General features: G+C 36.7%; 1 long non-coding RNA gene across 1 annotated transcript in view; it reads right to left on the bottom strand.

Annotated features, from left to right (window-relative positions):
* LOC306978670 overlaps positions 1-16,089 on the bottom strand; it is a 183,149-nt gene extending 167,060 nt beyond the window's left edge. The window contains exons 1-2 of the long non-coding RNA XR_013793906.1: positions 15,881-16,089; positions 15,530-15,832 (exon numbers count right to left, since the gene is read on the bottom strand). This is a non-coding gene — a long non-coding RNA (uncharacterized lncRNA). The remainder of the gene's footprint in view (positions 1-15,529; positions 15,833-15,880) is intronic.
* Between the last annotated feature and the right edge of the window lie 783 nt (positions 16,090-16,872).

Genomic DNA, 16,872 nt, shown 5'->3' with positions numbered 1-16,872 from the left:
TATGAAGCTCTGAACCTGGAGAATTCAAGTTAGTTTTAACCTCTTAACCTTAACTACTTATTATATTAAGCTGAAATTTTGCATTTTGACTAATTAGGACCTTCTGGCCCTTAACAGCAAATGATATTTCATAAGGTTCTGACAGACCCACTGTCCTCACGTGACGACATCATTTTCTGCAAAACTACTTCCTGTATAACATCACATTTTAGTCATTATACTTATTAGGTCCTACTTATCCCAAATAGCAAGAACAATGATAAAATGCACCAGACAAACTCTCGGGTCTCAGGAGGTTAAGAGGCTGTAAGCTCCAGTCCAGAAGCTTTAGATTTGGGTCAAGCCGAACTGGAGACAATGCACTCGGTAAGGCGGGGGGTAAGAGGTTAAAACTGTAGCTTTTATCCACAGATTTCTTCTACTGAAACCCTGAGGAGACACTCGAGAGCCTCCACACCTGCAGCACAGTGAAGGCATCAGACAGGAAACAAAAAAAGGGACGAATGAGGAGGTGGACGAGGACAAAGATGAAGAAGAGCTGGAGCAACGGAGGTGATGGGAGCGGAGGGAGCTGTGCAGGAGGAAGAAGGAAGTGGAGGAGCTGACCAGTGTGGGACAGTTTGTTATAATTGTATAATATAATGCGCTTTGGTGTTTTGGAAGTGAAGAAACTCGGCCCTCCATGACACAAACTTTCCCACTCCTGATCTAAAATGTTTTCATGTGACTCCAGGATCTTCTGAAATCACCATGAGAACTCCTCTGCCTCGTGTGGAGGAGGCCCTTTGTTACCGGAGCCGTAACATCTGCTGCTCTGCTATAATCTGCCCCACAGACCTCAGCCCCCTCCAAAACCCCGTCTGCCTCGTCCCTTCCCCTCACTGTGGTAAAGGTTACACCACATTTGAAGGAGCGGACAGAAAAAGGGCATCAGTAGTGGGACAATTAGTGCAATTTATGGCCACAATGACTATTACTACTGCTACTGCAAGTCACGCTACGACTGACAGTACCATGGGCTCAAGAACTTAACTGAAATCTTTAGGCTCCCAATTCACCCTGAAAACAACATGATTCAATAGACACCATAACCTGTGCACATCTTCTCTTCAGTATCTCATATTTAGTTCATCAAGGAGAGTAAGCAGTGCCGGAAAAGTAACAATAACACGACTAAAGAGTGAGGAAAATACGACAAAAGAGCGGCAACAAAGCAATGAAAAAAGTGATGAAAAAGCAACAAAAACACGACAACAGAGGAAGTGGTAGAGACGAAAACATGACCAAAAAGCGATCAATAAAAGGGATGAAAAAGCAACAAAAGAGCGACTAAAAACTTGAAGAAAACACAACAAAGAAGCCACAAAAAGGTGACGAAAATCTGATGAAAACACGACAATAAAGCAATGAAAAAACATGACAAAAAACTCCTATAACACAACAACAAAAAAGGCGATAAAGAGGTAACAATCCGTTATGCAGGTCTTAGCTTTCAAATGAGGCGTTTCACTGGCCTACAACAACAAAACAATGATGGAAATGTGACAAAAAAGTGAAAACATTGACAAAAAAGTGACGAAAAATTGATGAAAAAATGACAAAAATGTGACAAAAAAATGACAAAAAGGTGACAAACAAAATGCTAAAAATGTGACAAAAAAATGACAAAAATGTGCCTAAAAATAACACAAATGTGGCAAAAAAAATGACAAAAATGTGCCAAAAAAATGACAAAAATGTGCCTAAAAATAACACAAATGTGGCAAAAAAATGACAAAAATGTGACAAAAAAATGACTAAAATGTGCCTAAAAATGACAAAAATGTGACAAAAATTAGCTAAAAATTTGACAAAAAAATGACAGAAATGTGCCATCCGTACATCCAATCAATCGGTCCTTCGAGCCGGATTAAAAAAGTAACTGCATAAAAAACATACAAACCGGTAAGTTTAAGAATACACCATGGATTTGGCTTGAAAACAAATAATTCATAAACAATCAGTCAATTCATTTTCACAACCTTTATAAAGTATGTGTACTTTATAAAGTAAATGTATCTTGGGTACTGCCCCCCACATCTGCACCATTTGTAAACCACAAAACTAAAAAAGGGCTTAAATAGACGTAGACTTGGACTTATGAATTGCCTAGGTGTTGATTCTCTGCTTATTTACTGTATAAATCCTGAGGTATGAGGTAAAAGTCTCCATTAGTTCCTTAAATACGTTTTTCCAGTGCGACAATCCTCTATTCCAAAGAATTTTAATGTCGCTGTAGATTATCATAAGTATTGGGCCAAAGTTATTCAGTGATATATAGTATTTAAGCTTCACGCACATGGTAAAACCCGCATCGCCTTTTATAGCCGCAGTTTAGCGAACACCTGTTTCTCTATAACAAATTATTCATTCACTTCTGACACCAATTACTCCATATATCCCATAAAACCGCATTACCTAAACCGGGCCGCGCCATAAACCTCCCATTGTACGCGTCCCAAGCCAAACACGCGCGTTTACATTACGCCGCCGGGACATCTGTTTGGCATGAAGATATTTATCCAAGGCCTTTCCCCCCATAGAAAGAACTGGGAGCCATTTTGGACGAATCGTGTTTCCATTCCCCGGTGGAACTCACGGAGGGTTTGTTGGGGAAAACGTCTTAATAGCCGTTTAGTAAGAGCCGGGTTTGGAGCAGTTAGTCAAATGTAATGCTTTTCTAACGTCCAAATACTATATAATAACACAAATGCAACACACAAAAAAATGCCAGAAGACTTCTTTTTGGTATGTTTGTTAAGTGATGATGTCACCGCTCCACTTCCTGGTCTAACAGAGCTTTAGCCTTATTCACTATAGTGGGATTTTGGTGATTTTAAACTGCCATAGAGCCGACTACAAGGCAAAGAAATATTACTCTGGATTTTCTTTAGGAATGCTTTTCTGGCTTTAAAGGGACTATACAGAGTTTAAAAATGTTAAAATTAAGTATTTGATGCTACTTTTGGCCCGATGTGCCGTCATGCGCGAGTTAGTCATCCCAAACTATAGGCATTTATATGATATATTGTACCTCTACCACTATGCAGTACTAATTTTTGTGGGAAATATCTGGGGGTATTTTGCAAACCTGGGAAGACACGACTCTTCGATTCAGTTAACTCCGCCCCTTCTCCTCGAGCTAATCCGCCCCAAGCATTATTAGCAGCAAAAGAAATATAAATATCACAGCAAAAATAATGCAGTTCTAAGGAGTTGACATCTGCAACACAGCTTCATAAATGGCTAACACACACAAGCTAACACACATGCTAACACACAAGCTAACACACACTTACACACACGTTAACACACAAGCTAACACACACGCTAACACACACGCTAACACACACAAGCTAACACACACGCGAACACACATGCCAACACACAAGCTAACACACAAGCTAACACACACGCTAACACACACGCAAACACACAAGCTAACACACACGCTAACACACAAGCTAACACACACATTAACACACGCAAACACACAAGCTAACACACAAGCTAACACACAAGCTAACACACAAACTAACACACACAAGCTAACACACACTTACACACACATTAACACACAAGCTAACACACACGCTAACACACACGTTAACACACACGCTAACACACACAAGCTAACACACACGCGAACACACATGCCAACACACAAGCTAACACACAAGCTAACACACAAGCTAACACACACGCTAACACACAAGCTAACACACAAGCTAACACACACATTAACACACACGCTAACACACAAGCTAACACACAAGCTAACACACACATTAACACACACGCGAACACACATGCTAACACACACGCTAACACACAAGCTAACACACAAGCTAGCACACAAGCTAACACACAAGCTAACACACAAGTTAACACACACTTACACACACGTTAACACACAAGCTAACACACACGCTAACACACAAGCTAACACACAAGCTAACACACACTTACACACACGTTAACACACAAGCTAACACACAAGCTAACACACACTTACACACACGTTAACACACAAGCTAACACACAAGCTAACACACACTTACACACACGTTAACACAAGAGCTAACACACACGCTAACACACAAGCTAACACACAAGCTAACACACACTGACACACACACTTACACACACGCTAACACACACGTTAACACACAAGCTAACACACACTTACACACACGCTAACACACAAGCTAACACACAAGCTAACACACACTTACATACACGCTAACACACAAGCTAACACACAAGCTAACACACACGCTAACACACAAGCTAACACACACTTACACACACGTTAACACACAAGCTAACACACAAGCTAACACACACGCAAACACACACGCAAACACACAAGCTAACACACAAGCTAACACACAAGCTAACACACAAGCTAACACACACGCTAACACACAAGCTAACACACACGCAAACACACACGCTAACACACAAGCTAACACACAAGCTAACACACACGCTAACACACAAGCTAACACACAAGCTAACACACACTTACACACACGCTAACACACAAGCTAACACACAAGCTAACACACACGCTAACACACACGCTAACACACACGCAAACACACATGCTAACACACACGCTAACACACAAGCTAACACACACGCTAACACACACGCTAACACACACGCAAACACACATGCCAACACACAAGCTAACACACAAGCTAACACACACTTACACACACGTTAACACACAAGCTAACACACACGTTAACACACAAGCTAACACACAAGCTAACACACACTTACACACACGTTAACACACAAGCTAACACATAAACTAACACACACAAGCTAACACACAAGCTAACACACAAGCTAACACACAAGCTAACACACACTTACACACACGTTAACACACAAGCTAACACATAAACTAACACACACAAGCTAACACACAAGCTAACACACACGTTAACACACAAGCTAACACACAAGCTAACACACAAGCTAACACACAAGCTAACACACACTTACACACACGTTAACACACAAGCTAACACACACGTTAACACACAAGCTAACACACACGTTAACACACAAGCTAACACACAAGCTAACACACACTTACACACACGTTAACACACAAGCTAACACATAAACTAACACACACAAGCTAACACACAAGCTAACACACACTTACACACACGCTAACACACAAGCTAACACACAAGCTAACACACACTTACACACACGTTAACACACATGCTAACACACAAGCTAGCACACACTTACACACACACTAACACACACGCTAACACACAAGCTAACACACATAACACGCGTTTTGATTGACTCACTGCTCTCCGTTGAATAAAGTTCTGTACCTTTTCTCTGTGACATTATCGTTGGGTAAGAAAAAAGAACAGGCGTGTCCAGAGTAGATTAAAAAGAGCTCCTTCTTCAAAACTTTCAGCACAAACTTTCAGCGCTGATTTCTTACAACAGAAATAATGAAAAAGCTGTTTTATAAATTAAAATCAGGCCGTAAGGCATCACATTAGACGTTGGGCTCTTCCTGTTTGATACTATGGCGTAAAAAAATATGCCAGAAAAACTGAAATCATGATCTAAAAAAAAAAAAAAATTCTGGGAAAGGCTTGTGACCCACGAGTTGAAAACCACTGCTTTAAGATGTAACATTAAGTGCTGTTCTCTGTGGTTGTAGCAGTTCCTCCTGTGACAGTAAAAAAGTGACTAAGGCCTGATAGATGAGCAGATAATTAACTGTGAGTTCAGTTCAGGTTCAGTTTGACATTATTTGCTTTGGAAACGTTATCCACCTTATGGCGGCCGGAGGCGTTTTCGTTACGTGACTCACAAACAAACAACATTTCTGTCCCCAGTTGTACCATGTATACGACTTAAAGTATTTTATCTGAACTCTTGCCTTTTATTGTAATTGATACATTTTATGTTAATGTTTTTATTGATGTTATCAGTTATCTTGTTATTTTATGCAACTGTGAAGCACTTTGAATGGCCTTGTGCAGGGGCGGAGTGGCCATATGTCCGTTCTGGAAGAGCACAGAGGGGCCACCGGTCCGGCCTCAGTTGAGCTTTACCCAAATCTAAAAGCTAAAAAGAAAAGCATCAAAATAGCGAGAAATAGAGGATGAAAACAAAACAAAAATGTGCTGTAGGGCTGTGCAATTAATCGAAATTCGATTACGATTTCGATTACAACAGTAAACTATTACAAAATTAGCATAATCGCAAAAAATCGATTATAATTTTTTTTTTCTCAATTTTTTTCCATTTTTTTCTAATTTTTTTTTCAATTTTTTTTTTCCAAATTTTTAATTTTTGGATTTTTGTCACTTTTTTGATGGATTTTTTTTTATTTTTTTGCTGGATTTTTGTCTTTTTTTTATGGATTTTTGTCACTTTTTTGCTGGATTTTTGTCACTTTTTTTGCTGGATTTTTGTCACTTTTTGATGGATTTTTTTAAAGGCAACAAATAATCGTTTGAATAATCGTGATTTCAATTATGACAAAAATAATCGTGATTTTTATTTTTTCAATAATCCAGCAGCCCTAATGTGCTGGAAAAGCAACAAAAAAGTGACAAAAAATGTGATGAAAAGGCAACAAAAACATGAGAAAAACACGGACAAAAAACACTACAAAAACGTGATAAAAACACAACATAAAATGATAGAAAAAATAATGAAAAAAACAACAAAAATATGACAAAAATGACGTGACAAAAAGTTGCCATCACTTTTGTAGGACTTAGCTTTCAAATGAGGCGTTACATTGTTGCTCTCCGGTTGAGAAGCTTTTAGATTTGGGTAAAGCCCAGTATAAAAAAAAGAAATGAATCTAAAAGGAATTCCGTGGAGTATGGTGCTCCACAAGGTTCAATTTTGGGACCATTATTGTTTATTATTTATATTAATGATTTTGCTTCTGTTTCTACGACCACCTGTCCCGTTCTTTTTGCTGATGATACCGATCAAAAAAATAATAATAAAAAGTCGAAAATGCACTCGGTTAAGGCGGGGGGTAAGAGGTTAAAATATGTATTTGTGGAAGTGTCACATTTACGCTAATTTGGGCCTGGCTGGTCAGAGTCCAGGGCTGTTTTTCAGTCCCAGTCCAGCCCCTGGCCTTGTGTATGAATTGTGCTCTACAAATAAACTTGCCTTTCCGACTGAAAATCATAAGTTAGTATGTTCTCCACACAGAAATATATAGTTATGAGGTTGTATTTATTAATTTTGATGTAGTTAAAAAGGTTTGTTGTATTCTATTTCAGCATTTGTTATGATATTTTTTTGTTTTGACAGTTTTAGCTCCCCATATCCGGGTGACTTTACGTCTGTAATCCTCTGCTTCAGCTTTGTTTTGTTTCCTAGTCTATTACACCTGTTTTTTTCCTTGTTTTACTCCAGGTTTAGCACTTACACTCAATAAACACAGTCTATAATTGCTTTTCATTGCTCGAGGGCGGATCACGCTAATAGTTAGCATCATAGGGGTGCTAGCTTGTTAGCACACGGATTAGCGTTTGTTAGCTAACTTTTTACACCACAACACTTTAACACAACTTGTTATAGTCAACTAATAAAACATGTTCAGTTTGTGTACGCGAATTAAAGTAAATGATATCGATGCTAAAAAGTTAAATTAACCGCTCCCCCCCCTCTTTCCAAAGTGGTACGGTCCGTTTACGTTCATTAACGCAGCGCAGCCGAGCACTGGGCCATAACGTTGTAGTGGAGTTTACAACTAGTTAGTTCACTTTCCTGCACATTGTCGCCACTTTCTGCACGAACAGCGTCTCCGAAATGCTCGGAGGGACTTAACAATCCACTTTCCACCTTCGAGACACCGCAGACACTGCACACGATGCGCGTAAGTACCACTTTTATGCGGAATAGTGACTTTTATTCGCCTGAGTTTGCCCACTTTAGCGAGTCTGCGGGCTCATAATGGCGTTTTAGTGGCGTTAAATGAAGAAAAGAACCGTGCATGTTTGCTGACATGTGATACAGACAGAACAAGGTGGGGAAAGAGTGGTTAAAGCGCTAAGTTTTGTTAGCTTAGCAACTTTTTTGTCAAGATCTGAGGCAGCAATGTGCTTCTTTTGTGCTCTGTGGAGTGTCCCTGCAAAAGGCTATTCATGTCATCCTGTATTTCAAGTTTATGGAAGAAAATGAGGTGATAAGGTTCATTATTACGACTTTGAAACTCCACAAAAGTGTTGGATTTGATATAAAGCCTGTAATTTTTGATTATGTGTTTAGGAGTTTCATTTTTGATGTGTTACTACATAGATATAAGCCACGTTACAGCCAATTACTGTAAGATTTCAATGTACAATAGTTACTAAAAGCAAGCTGGCAGTGTTGTAGCTATGAATGGGTTTAATGATAGTCATTCATAATGCAATAATTTAACATAAAGCTACATATTTTAGTCTTTAAACATGGTTCTACATAGGGCTGCTCGATTATTGAAAAAAATAATAATCACGATTATTTTTGTCATGATTGAAATCACGATTATTCAAACGATTATTTGTTGCCTTTAAAAAAATCCATCAAAAAAGTGACAAAAATCCATCAAAAAAATCCATCAAAAAAGTGATAAAAAATCCATCAAAAAAGTGACAAAAATCCATCAAAAAAGTGACAAAAATCCATCAAAAAAATGACAAAAAAAACATCAAAAAAATGAGAAAAATACAGCAAAAAAATCCATTAAAAAAGTGACAAAAATCCATCAAAAAAAATAGAAAAATACAGCAAAAAAAATTAGAAAAATCCATCAAAAAAAGACAAAAATCCATTAAAAAAAGGCAAAAATCCAGCAAAAAAGTGACAAAAATCTATTAAAAAAATGACAAAAATCCATCAAAAAAAAATGACTAAAATCCATCAAAAAAAGACAAAAATCCATTAAAAAAAGGCAAAAATCCAGCAAAAAAGTGACAAAAATCCAGCAAAAAAGTGACAAACATCCAGCAAAAAAGTGACAAACATCCAGCAAAAAAGTGACAAAAATCCATCAAAAAAATTAGAAAAATACAGCAAAAAAATGACAAAAATACAGCAAAAAAAGACAAAAATCCATAAAAAAAAGGCAAAAATACAGCAAAAAAGTGACAAAAATACAGCAAAAAAGAGACAAAAATTCAGCAAAAAAGTGACAAAAATCCAGCAAAAAAATGATAAAAATCCAAAAATTAGAAAATAAATGTGGAAAAAAACAAAAAAAACAAAAAAAAATAAATAAATAAATAAATAAATAAAATTATAATCGATTTTTTTGCGATTATGCTAATTTTGTAATCGTTTACTGTTGTAATCGAAATCGTAATCGAATTTCGATTAATTGCACAGCCCTAGTTATACACATTCATATATCTATTATATTCATCCAACCTTGACCTTCTTGCACATTGTTTTAACAGTGAAAGAGAAACTGAAAATTATTCCACGTTTATGACCACAGAAACGATTGATCTTCACACAATAGTGGTAAATGAGTGATAAGGAGACGCCTTTATTAAGCGTTTCAAGTATTTCAGTGGTAACTACAATGGGAACTATACTGTATTTGCAATTGTGTTTTGAATTCAATGAAGTTTGCGTTCAATGTGCACAGAGTTTAGACCAGGGGTGTCCAAATGCTGCCCTCAGACCAATTTATGGTGGCCCTCGTTCTCTTGCTGTATCGGGACACATCACCAGAGATGGACCTTTTTATCTGAAATGTAATAATTCTATACAATTCTAACTGAACGACTAACATTTTACTGTGAGACTGAGCTGGCATGAAGGTTTTAAGCTTAAATAGAGGTGTGGGGCACAATTTAAACCTCTGCTAGTCGAAGGTTTTGCGGCACTAACTACCGATCTACGGCCCTTCACCCCGTGTACGCTTCAATATGCGGCTAGGGCTGTGCAATTAATCTAAATTCGATTACGATTTCGATTACAACAATAAACGATTACAAAATTAGCATAATCGAAAAAAATCGATTATAATTTTTTTTTTTTCAATGTTTTTTTTTTTTTTTTCAATTGTTTTTAAAAAAAAAAAAATTTCACGTTTTTTTTCTAATTTTTACTTTTTGGTTTTTTGTCACTTTTTTGCTGGATTTTTGTCATTTTTTTGATGGATTTTTGTCATTTTTTTTGTTTTTTTTTATGTTTTTTTGTCATTTTTTTGATGGATTTTTGTAACTTTTTAATGTTTTTTTGTCATTTTTTTTGATGGATTTTTGTCATTTTTGGGTTTTTTTTGTCATTTTTTTGATGGATTTTTGTCATTTTTTTGATGGATTTTTGTCATTTTTTTGATGGATTTTTGTCATTTTTTTGATGGATTTTTGTCATTTTTGGGGTTTTTTTGTCACTTTTTTATGTTTTTTTGTCATTTTTTTGATGGATTTTTGTCACTTTTTTGATGGATTTTTGTCATTTTTTTGATGGATTTTTGTCATTTTTTGGGGTTTTTTGTCATTTTTTTTGATGGATTTTTGTCACTTTTTTATGTTTTTTTGTCATTTTTTTTGATGGATTTTTGTCTTTTTTTTGCTGGATTTTTGTCTTTTTTTTTGCTGGATTTTTGTCTTTTTTTATGGATTTTTGTCTTTTTTATGGATTTTTGTCACTTTTTTGCTGGATTTTTGTCTTTTTTTTATGGATTTTTGTCACTTTTTTTGCTGGATTTTTGTCACTTTTTTGATGGATTTTTTTAAAGGCAACAAATAATCGTTTGAATAATCGTGATTTCAATTATGACAAAAATAATCGTGATTATTATTTTTTCAATAATCGAGCAGCCCTATCTTTAAACATGGTTATACACATACACATATCTATTATATTCATCCAACCTTGACCTTCTTGCACATTGTTTTAACAGTGAAAGAGAAACTGAAAATTATTCCACGTTTATGACCACAGAAACGATTGATCTTCACACAATAGTGGTAAATGAGTGATAAGGAGACGCCTTTATTAAGTGTTTCAAGTATTTCAATGGGAACTATACTGTATTTGCAATTGTGTTTTTAATTCAATGAAGTTTGCGTTCAATGTGCACAGAGTTTAGACCAGGGGTGTCCAAAGTGCGGCCCTCAGACCAATTTATGGTGGCCCTCGTTCTCTTGCTGTATCGGGACACATCACCAGAGATGGACCTTTTTATCTGAAATGTAATAATTCTACACAATTCTAACTGAACGACTAACATTTTACTGTGAGACTGAGCTGCATGAAGGTTTTAAGCTTAAATAGAGGTGTGGGGCACAATTTAAACCTCTGCTAGTCGAAGGTTTTGCGGCACTAACTACCGATCTACGGCCCTTCACCCCGTGTACGCTTCAATATGCGGCTAGGGCTGTGCAATTAATCGAAATTCGATTACGATTTCGATTACAACAATAAACGATTACAAAATGAGCATAATCGAAAAAAATCAATTATAATTTTTTTTTTTTCAATGTTTTTTTTTTTTTTTTCAATTGTTTAAAAAAAAAAAAAAAAATTCACGTTTTTTTTCTAATTTTTACTTTTTGGTTTTTTGTCACTTTTTTGCTGGATTTTTGTCTTTTTTTTGATGGATTTTTGTCATTTTTGTCATTTTTTTTGATGTTTTTTTGTCATTTTTTTGATGGATTTTTGTAACTTTTTAATGTTTTTTTGTCATTTTTTTTGATGGATTTTTGTCATTTTGGGTTTTTTTTTGTCATTTTTTTGATGGATTTTTGTCATTTTTTTGATGGATTTTTGTCATTTTTGGGTTTTTTTTGTCACTTTTTTATGTTTTTTTGTCATTTTTTTGATGGATTTTTGTCACTTTTTTGATGGATTTTTGTCACTTTTTTGATGGATTTTTGTCACTTTTTTATGTTTTTTTTGTCATTTTTTTTGATGGATTTTTGTCTTTTTTTTGCTGGATTTTTGTCTTTTTTTTGCTGGATTTTTGTCTTTTTTTATGGATTTTTGTCTTTTTTATGGATTTTTGTCACTTTTTTGCTGGATTTTTGTCTTTTTTTTATGGATTTTTGTCACTTTTTTTGCTGGATTTTTGTCACTTTTTTGATGGATTTTTTTAAAGGCAACAAATAATCGTTTGAATAATCGTGATTTCAATTATGACAAAAATAATCGTGATTATTATTTTTTCAATAATCGAGCAGCCCTATCTTTAAACATGGTTATACACATACACATATCTATTATATTCATCCAACCTTGACCTTCTTGCACATTGTTTTAACAGTGAAAGAGAAACTGAAAATTATTCCACGTTTATGACCACAGAAACGATTGATCTTCACACAATAGTGGTAAATGAGTGATAAGGAGACGCCTTTATTAAGTGTTTCAAGTATTTCAATGGGAACTATACTGTATTTGCAATTGTGTTTTTAATTCAATGAAGTTTGCGTTCAATGTGCACAGAGTTTAGACCAGGGGTGTCCAAAGTGCGGCCCTCAGACCAATTTATGGTGGCCCTCGTTCTCTTGCTGTATCGGGACACATCACCAGAGATGGACCTTTTTATCTGAAATGTAATAATTCTACACAATTCTAACTGAACGACTAACATTTTACTGTGAGACTGAGCTGGCATGAAGGTTTTAAGCTTAAATAGAGGTGTGGGGCACAATTTAAACCTCTGCTAGTCGAAGGTTTTGCGGCACTAACTACTGATCTACGGCCCTTCACCCCGTGTACGCTTCAATATGCGGCTAGGGCTGTGCAATTAATCGAAATTCGATTACAATTTCGATTGCAACAATAAACGATTACAAAATTAGCATAATCGCATAAAATCGATTATAATTTTTTTTTCCCAATGTTTTTTTTTTTTTTTTTCAAATTGTTTTATTTTTTTATTTTTTTTCACGTTTTTTTTCTAATTTTTAATTTTTGGATTTTTGTCACTTTTTTGCTGGATTTTTGTAATTTTTTTGATGGATTTTTGTCTTTTTTTTGATGGATTTTTGTCATTTTTTTGATGGATTTTTGTCTTTTTTTGATGGATTTTTGTCACTTTTTTGATGGATTTTTGTCATTTTTTTGATGGATTTTTGTCATTTTTTTAATGGATTTTTGCCTTTTTTTTGATGGATTTTTGTCTTTTTTTTGATGGATTTTTGTCACTTTTTTGATGGATTTTTGTCATTTTTTTGATGAATTTTTGTAACTTTTTTATCTTTTTTTGTCTTTTTTTTTATGGATTTTTGTCACTTTTTTGATGGAATTTTTTAAAGGCAACAAATAATCGTTTGAATAATCGTGATTTCAATTATGACAAAAATAATCGTGATTATTATTTTTTCAATAATCGAGCAGCCCTATATGCGGCCCCCCATGAAAAAAGTTTGGACACCCCTGGTTTAGACCATAGACTGTATATAAATGGACAGCTTCTGCTCACTCCCAAAATGCTGCCCTGGTCATTTGCTGATTACAATCTTCTACGTTGGGATTTGAACTTGATTGCAATTCCACCTTTAAAGGGATTACGCAGAGTTTAAAAATGTTAAAATGAAGTGTTTTCCTCCCCCTACATGTTCCAGCCATGTCCTAAGGCAGGGGCAGGCGAGTTTGTGTCATGGAGGGCCCGTTTTCTTCATTGCCAAAATACCAAGGGCCAAAACTCACAATTGTAGCCCCAAAGTAAAGCACGATTTTTCTACAAATATACACTGCGTTCCAAATTATTATGCAAATTGGATTTTTGTGTCAAAAAGGTTAAAAAAAAAGCAATAATAATGAAACTCATGGATGGTATCGTGTCTTGGGGCTCTATGAATCACTGACATAAATCTCAGAGACCTGGGATTATTAGTTGTGAGGTTAAGCCCAGTTAAGGGAAAAACTACTGAAAAAGGGTGTTCCACTTTATTATGCAGATCATCATTTTCAAGCAATATGGTAAAGAAAAAGGGACTTTCTGCTGATGAAAAGTGTGAAATAGTTGAATGCCTTGGTCTAGGTATGAAAACCTTCGTTATTTCATGAAAGATTAAGCTTAATCATCATACAGATAAGAGATTTGTGGATGATTCAGAGCACACTCCGTTTTGTGCCGATAAAGGCACAATATGGACGGTTTCTGCCAGACAAACACATCAGATTATGAGAACAGATGGTACAAAGCAGCATACAGGTATTTGAAGCTGCTGGTGCCTCTGGAGTCCCCCAAACATCAAGGTGTAGGACCCTCCAGAGGCTGCAGTTGTGCATAAACCTTCTATCCGGGCCTCCCCTAAATGGTTAATTGAATGCTGATGAACAGAAACGGCTGCAGTGGCTCAGAAATACATGAAGACTCATTTTCAAACAGTCTTGTTCACTGATGAGCGCCGTGTAACCCTGGATGGTTAACTCAATGGAGTAGTGAATGGTTGGTGAATGACCACAATGTCCCAACAAGGCTGTGACGTCAGTAAAGAGGTGGCGGAGTCATGTTTTGGGCCAGAATCATGGTGAGAGAGCTGGTCGGCCCCTTTAGGCCCTTTTAGGATCCCTGAAGGTGTGAAAATTACCTTTGAAAAATATGTGGAGTTTCTGACTGACCACTGTCTTCTATTCTACAAAAAGAAGAGCAGTGCTTTCCCGAACAAAATCCTCTTCATGCATGACAACGCACCATGTCCTACTGCAAAGAATACCTCGGCATCACTGGCTGCTATGGGCATAAAAGGAGAGAAACTCATGATGTGGACCCCCTCCTCCCCTGACTTCAACTCTATTGAGAACCTTTGGAGCCTCAACAAAAAAAAACTTCTATGAGGGTGGGAGGCAGTTTTCATCCAAACGGCAGCTCTGGGAGGCTATTCTGACATCTTGCAAAGAAATCCAAGCAGAAACTGTCCAAAAACCTACAATTTTAATGGATTTAAGAATTTTGAAGCTGCTATCACACAAGGGCTCCTATGTTAAAATATAACTTGACCTGTTAATATTTTTTTGATTGAAATAGCTTTTGATTTCAGTAACTATGACCTCCTAATGCTACAAATACAACAAATTACCATTTTCAGTTAATTACGAGCTTTAAAATGTTTTGAAACGATGAGTTGCATAATATCTTGGAACAGTGGATTTTGAGGTTTTTACTATATTTATTTTTGAAAAAAATACTGTTATCACTAGGAATTTTTTTCCACCACATTTAAATGATCCTCTACCAGTTAAAGACTTAAAAATTATGCAGACTCTCATTTGAGTTGACAATTTAGAAAATCTTAGAAAAATGTCTTTTGCATAATAATTTGGAACACAGTGTAAGTTTTGCACATAATATATGACCTAATGGGGTGTTTCGCTGGGAAGTGTGAAAATATTGACAGTATTTTCCACATTTGAGAGTCCTTTTTACTTACATGTTTCTTCAAAATTCTCTTGGGGGCCAAAGGTTTTATGCCTGACGTTGCCTACCCCTGTCCTAATGTGTAGAGTGAGCTCAGACCTGTTCACCACAACTGCCTCTAAAATCCTGCACTGTCACTCAGAAAGGTGTTACTTTGGGTCTGAAGTGCCGTCATTCACGAGCTTAATATAGAAGCTGCAGTTACACGTATGACCTGAGGTGGCAGTAGTGAGCATAAAATGGCCAACTTGCATTTAGCCCCTTTAAAGCAGTACTAAGTAACGTGTTTACCTTAATAAATCCTTTTCGTAGTCCCTGTGGGGGTAATACAAGTGTTTATGGGATGACTGGAGGGTCTTTCATCTCCCCCTGGTGTCTCTGGCCAGAAAACCATGTTTGCAACTTGACTGCCACCGGTCCGGAGAAAGCAATACACACTAATGGAATCACGAAGAAGCTAACATGCTAACGGGCAAAGCTAACTGCGGGCTAACGTCACTTTAAACAGTATTTACAGCCAAGTTTGAGTGAAAAAAAATATTTCCGTTGTATAATTGGATGCACAGTAACCCTCTCTGCCTTCGCCTTTCCTGTCAGCGTAGTATTTACTCTCCAAGACAATTAATAAATAAAAAAATCGTAACTTGCTACGACACCTGCAGTTGTGCTTATGGCCTCTAGGGGGAAGAGTTACTTAGTACTGCTTTAAGTTTCCACTTTAGATCTGCAATTTTAAACTTTATTCATTTCTGTCAGTGGTCAGTTCATTGATGCTTCTGTAATGCCGTTTTTGCGGGGGTTCCCAAACCTTTTCGTCAGTATAAAGTTATATAAAGTTATTGCCTCTTATGCTACTTTAGGGCAGAAAAACAGTTTAAAATCAAGTTAAGTTGTATTCATCCATCTTCTTCCACTTGTCCGTTTCCGGGTCACTGCACCAGCCCTTATGGCTCCCCCTACAGGTGGTGGGTCCATGGGAGGACGGCCTCACGATTAACCGGGCCTGTTGGTCTCTCATAAGGAGCTTCTGAACCGCTCTTTGTCTGACCCGTCACTTAGGACCGGTTTGCCCTGGGAGACCCAACAGGGGCACGAAGCCCCGACAACAGAGCTCCTAAGATCATTCAGGCTCAAACCCCTCCACCACGTTAAAGGGATATTTCAGGATTTTTGACATAGGGCCTCATTTCCTAGTTATCCAGAGTGTTGTTGATTTCTGGAGATATTTTTTTGTAATTCATGCAGTTCTTACATTTGAAGAGTTTCGTGGTGCTAGGCTAGTGCAAGGCTAGTGCATGTCTATGGTATCAGCTAGCCTGCATTAAAAACAGTCTGACCCGCTCCATTGCCTGGCCTGCCAGACACTCCTCCTCTCTGTTCAAAAGAAGAACCGTCTGGACAGCTCCTCGCAGCCGATCATTTCACGTTTTTACCCACATCGG

This window comes from Gobius niger (genome assembly GCF_951799975.1).
Source record: "Gobius niger genome assembly, chromosome: 19".
NCBI classification, from domain to species: domain Eukaryota; kingdom Metazoa; phylum Chordata; class Actinopteri; order Gobiiformes; family Gobiidae; genus Gobius; species Gobius niger.
This window is presented reverse-complemented; position numbering and strand designations above follow the sequence as displayed.